The 6,000-nt window shown below is 36.7% G+C and overlaps 1 pseudogene; it reads left to right on the top strand.

Moving 5' to 3' along the window:
- The first annotated feature begins 398 nt into the window (after positions 1–398).
- Positions 399–6,000, top strand: part of LOC149236985 (expansin-like A3) — a 31,498-nt pseudogene continuing 25,896 nt past the window's right edge.

The following is a 6,000-nucleotide window of genomic DNA, read 5'->3' as shown; positions in this document are numbered from 1 at the left end:
CTGTTGAACTGAAGCATAAGGAGCAATGTGTTTTGGGGGATAAAAGGTACTCTACAACAACAGAGTATGATGAAGAAGACCTCTCAAATGAGGAAACTATTGAGTTTTTACAGCAGAAAGAACTCATTGACAAATTAATCATTGGAGCTCTTACAAGATAAGAACCATTCCTTGTGAAGGAAGGAGATGAAGTTGAGCCCGAGGAGCTGAATCACGTAGAACATTCAGAGCAACAAGGAAATGTGATGACTGAAGAGTCGAGTAAGACCGCCAGGTCTTATGATTTTAAAATTAATAATTTATGGATGATTGTAGGTACATCACAGGAAGATGAACAAACTTTAGAGTTTGTCAGAGAGAAGGAGTAGAATCTGAAATCTGTTCAGATCAAGATTGAGATGGAAATATCTCAGAACCAGAAGGAGACAAAAGAGTCACCTGGGAGTAGGAAACAACATGTTAGAGCTGTCATAGAGGAAGAATATGGCAGTCTTATTCCAATGAAGACTGAAGAAATGTTGCCCCAAAGAAATGACCCAATGAATGTCACTAGGGAAGGACACATATTTTTTGAAGATGATATGGAGGTTCTTAAAGAACAAGAGGGTAAGGATGAAAGGGAGGTAGTAAGAATCAAACAATTTCAAAGAAGAGTTAACCAGCAGCAGGCTAAGGAAGAAGAAGTTCACTACTGTGAACAAAAGCAGAGAGATATCATTGAAGAAGATGGTATGGAGAAGAGACTAGCTGACAGTCTCATGAATTCTGTTGAGAATTCAAAACAACATACTAATGTGCTGACAGAGGTGAAAGAAACAGAGCAGCAAACTGAATTGTTGCCAAAGGAAGATAAGGCACAAAAGCCTTATGTTTTTTATTTTAACAAATGTTTTGTGAGTGCAGGTTTAGTTTCAGATGCTGGAGGAAACTGGTTACAAGTGAGCAGACAAAGAAAAATGAAAGAAGGAGATTCTGTGGAAGTATTTAATCCATGGAACCAAAATGTTCAATTACTGGAGAGAATGCTGGAAATTCATAATTCAATGCAGAAATTAGATGTTGTAGAGGGAGATATCCTTAAAGATATTCAGGAAGTTTGGGTGGAGGCAATGTCTACAATGATAGCCAGAGCAAGAGCAATGTCTACAATGATAGCAAGAGCAAAGATAGAAGAAAATAAACAGCAATTTGAAGAGTTAGTAGACAACAGCAACAACCTGAAGCAGAGAGAAAGAGGTAACAATGAATGGCAGAATATGGACCAGCCCAAAGATATACTAGAGATGGAGATCGAAGAGTTATGGCAGTTAATGATGAATCAGTCCATATGGAGGGAAATGGTAGCAGCGAGAAGAAAAATCAATCAGATTTTGAACCTGATTGACAAAGAGAAGAAGAAGGAATATAAGACAGCAGAAGTATAGCAACAGCAAAGGAACAAGACATTTGGATAGTTACAAAACAAAGTATGGGATCTAGGAAGACAAAGACCAGAAGACACATGATTAGGAGATCATGAATATTTTCTACTTTGGGAGTCTGATGCAAGAGCATTCAACACAAGAGAAAATCATTGTAATTAAGTAGACATAGTGGGGTAATGTGTTTTAGGGAAATTAGTTTCCTAAGTCTCAAGGTAATGTAATATTTAGGCTTTTAAGTGATTTAATTAGATAACATGAGATGTTTGTAAATGCTCTCGAATAAATGAGAACATGAGTGGTTATTAATGACAAAAGAGTTAAAAGTCAATTAGGACTCTTAAAATAGTTCCATGATTCGAGGAAATAAGGAGAGCTCTTAGGAATTAAATGGAGATTAGAGTGGACATAGAGGACAGAGAGGATTTAGGGGTCAACTCAATAGGTTTAGGAATGGAACCAGAATTAGTTAAATAAAGCTTTCTAGTATAAATGTAAGCCTATGAGCAAGGTAGAGGTGGAGGCCACTGGTAGTTGAAGATCAGGCCTATGTGAGACACAAAGATCTCATTCTGTAATCATTTTTTATATTTATTAATATAATCAACTCAATTCTGAGTTGGAAAGCATGTTTCGAGTGTTGATTTATATGTGAATTCGTAGGTTCTGTAATAGGGGGTTGCAGGTAGAGTTCTGCAGAACACGCAGAGGGAGAAAATGATACAGAGGATCACGATGGATCATTGAATCCATTAGAAGCCAAGGTAGAGCTCTGCAAAAACAGAGATCAAAGGAGAGTGTAGAGTTTAAGCTCAGAAGAGATAGTGCGCAGCGGAATAGCGAAGGTCCAAAACCTTTTGAAGAAACCTAGGAACCATCGCAACCACTAAAAACAGCATAAAATCTAAGTAAACAAGTCAAATGGAGAAGTGAAGTATGGTTGCACAGCAGCCGTTGGATCTTTAATATCAATGGCTAGGATTAAGTCGCATCAACGAAAGACTATCACATTGCATCATTTCAGTGGAGAGGAACTGGGCCTATTGAACTATTGAACTCCGATATTGCGACATAACCAGATCCAAAATTTTATAAAGGAAAATTTATAATCCTATCGAGTCTGAGAGCCTGATCGCATCGAAGCGTTTAAGTGTTTTAACATCGAGCCTTGAAAACCTCCAACTTGCGATATTGCGATGAAGAAATGTGCCGATAGCCGATAAGCGAAGATCAGAGGTAAAAGGTTTCAGTGATTGGAGAAGGAAAAGATCGGAGTAGCGCAATAGAAGGATCGAAAGGAGTGGACCAGACGATATTTGTGAACGCGGGCTTATAACTTTTGAAGCCCGGCTCAAGGGTTCGAAGCGGGTTTTCCTTTGTTTTCCGGTGTATTCCGGAAAATGATATAACCGCATATGAGGGAAGTAGAAGGAGTATGCTGTGTGCTGAGGAGAAGTGATACCCCAATTGCAATAAAGATAATCTCGAAAAGTGTGTACAGGTCGTACAAAGGCAAAAGGTATGTTTGCGGGGTTTTCCTTTGTAAATGGGTTTTTCCTTTGTAAATGGTTTGTAAAGGAAAAGAGCACTGATAGAAGCTTTTATACAATAATTATATATTAACCAAGGTGAGGGAAAGGGAAAAGTTATATATATATATATATATCTGCAAGCTTAAAGGGTTGTATAATGGTTATGAAGGGTTTTAACAGTCCCGATAAGAGAGATTGAGGAAGGCTTTAATAAAGGTATAATGAAGGGTATGAGGAGGTTTAAAGAACTGATAAGAGATTTAAGTGGGGTGATTGAGTTCCAATATAAAGAAATTGATTAATAGGGCCTTTACCATTGATGGTTGAAGATTTAACTCCTTTGAGAGTTAAATACCTAGGACAAATGTGTGGATGCATTTTATATGCATATTGTGGGTGTAAGCGGGGGTAACTCTGCCATCGTGATGCCTTAGACTCCTATATATAGAAAGGAGGTCTTGTCATTTGTATCATCCAAGAATTGTTCATTTGTGTAATGTAAAGGAGGTTGCCCCCTTGAAGAGGCTAGTTTCTAGGTCGTTGATCTATCTTTTCTATCTTTTTGTGAGCTTGTTTCATAACATTTGGTATCAGAGCTTTGGATTCTAGGGTTTCACTGCTCCAAAAAGGTCATCGTGGAATTTTTTCTATAGCGTTTTTGCTACGAAGTTTCAGTAGCTAAAACAAAAACCCATTTGAGCCAAAATCATTCTGCACCTCGAGTCAAAATTTCCGATCTTCTCTCTATATTTAGGAGATATGATTTGAGGAAGTTAGGATGTTTGAAAACTTCAGAATTCCATCTCAAACAGGTCATCATGGAAGTTTCACTATAATTGTTTTGCTATGAAGGTTAAGACACTAAAATTAAAACCCATTTGAGCCGTAATTTTGGTGAATCTCAGATCCAAATTTCAGATCTTGTTTCGCTATATTTTCGGAGATACAATCCAAGACATTTATGTTTTCTACAAGCTCCCAAATTACATCCTAAACAGGTGACATTGGGAAAATCGTCATAACTTTATCTTTGAGCATCAGATTTAAATTTCGTAAGAAGTTGCAGAAATAGGAAAGATGGTAGTTTTCTTTGTATCAGTTTAAGGTCCTAAAGTTGAAACGGTGACCCATGGAACTTCGTACAAGTGTGCTCCACTGAACCAATCTATAATCAGGTCATCGTGGGAGATTTGATATAACTATTCCTTGCATAATCCAATCTTGATCGAACTTTCAAGGTTAGAAAGAGAACTCAAAGGGCTACTACAGGACGCAATTTCAGAACTTGGAGATCTAAAATTACAGAGTTATAGTAGTTTCAAGATCAAGCTCCTAAAATCAAGAAAAGGCGATATGAGGAAGTTTGATGGCAAGGATCTGGTAAATTGGATACTACAGATGGAGTAATATTTTGATCTACATGAGGTGCAACTGTTACAAAAGGTACGTATTGCATCTTCATATTTAGAACTGGATCAATTTTATGGTATAAAGAGATTTTTTCTCATAAACCACTTGTTACGTGGTCAATTTTCATGGAGGAAATGATAACACATTATGAGGATAAAAAGAACAACACCTTCTTTAGCTAATTGGTAAATCTCAAACAAAAGTGTTCAATGGCAGAGCACAATAAGGACTTTCAGAAATTGAATATAAGGGAAAATCATATTCCATAGAAGCAAAGGATTGATGTCTCCATAGGGACTTTGAAGGATAACATTCAACATGAGGTTCATCTTTGGGAACTTGATTCATTAGAGAAGGCATTCACGTTAGCAAGAAAAGTGGAAAGAAAAATTATGGCAACAAGGAAGTCTACCCCTCACAACTATAAAGATGGAAGTTTTGTTTCTCCTAGCCTTCCCCAACCTACAAGGTTGACACCAAAACAATTGGAAGAAAAAAGAAAAAAAGGGCTTTGTCACAATTGTGATAACAAATACATTAAAGGTCATAAGCTTGCTGAGAAGAAATTATTTTACATATATTGTGAAGAGGAGGAAAAAAAGGTTCAAGAAGTGAAATATGACATCGAGAAAGAAGAAATGAATCCGACCATATCTTGTAATGCATTGGCTGGAATTAAGACTCCTCAAACTATCAAGATAGAAGGACATATCAAGAATAAAAAGGTAATAGTGTTGATTGATTTCGGTAGTACCCATAATTTTATTCATTGTAAGATAACCAAGGAATTGAATTTCTTCCTATATCTAGCACCAAAACGTCAAGTGATGGCTTCAAGTGGAGGAACCATAAGTTTCTTTAGAAAGTACCATAATATCAAGCTATCCATGGGAGAATATGTATTGAATAGCCTAGTGCTTTCCATTCCAATGCGTGGTGCTAACGTTGTACTAGGCGTCGAATGGCTACAATAACTTTTAATTTTCAAGAATTTCTCATGAAATTTTCTTCGGAAGGAAAGGAAGTTGAATTAAGGGGTATCACAATGAAACAGGAAATATTATCAACTCTAATAGACTGACAAAGCTTCTAAAGAAAGAAAAATTAGGCGTAATTGCACAATTATGTTCACTAGAGGTTCCCACATCGAAATCATCTATTTCCCTAGATCTCCAAAAAGTCTTGGATAATAATTCTAGGGTATTAGAGACTCCCAAAGGCCTCCCACCTATTCATGATCATGATCATTCTATTCATTTTATTCTAGGAAGTGTTCCTCCAAACATCAGACCTTACAGATATCGCTATGCCCAAAAGAGTGAAATTGAACGTATGGTTGCAGAAATGTTAGTGGCTGGTATAATTCAACCTAGTCAAAGTTCTTTCTTTGCTCCAGTAGTATTGATGCACAAGAAGGATGAGTCATGGCGCATGTGTAAAGATTATAGAGAGCTCAAAAAACTCACTATTAAAGATAAATTTCCCATTCCTGTCATTGATGAAGTATTGGATGAATTGCATGGATTAATTTACTTCACCAAGTTTGATCTTTGTTCAGGATATCATCAAATAAGAATGAAGATTGAAGACATTCCGAAAAAAACATTATTGAAGAAAGATGCATTTTCATGGACTCT

This window comes from Pinus tabuliformis, chromosome 8, assembly GCF_031772625.1.
Source record: "Pinus tabuliformis cultivar Carrire ecotype Pingquan chromosome 8, CPIR1, whole genome shotgun sequence".
NCBI lineage: Eukaryota > Viridiplantae > Streptophyta > Pinopsida > Pinales > Pinaceae > Pinus > Pinus tabuliformis.
This window is presented reverse-complemented; position numbering and strand designations above follow the sequence as displayed.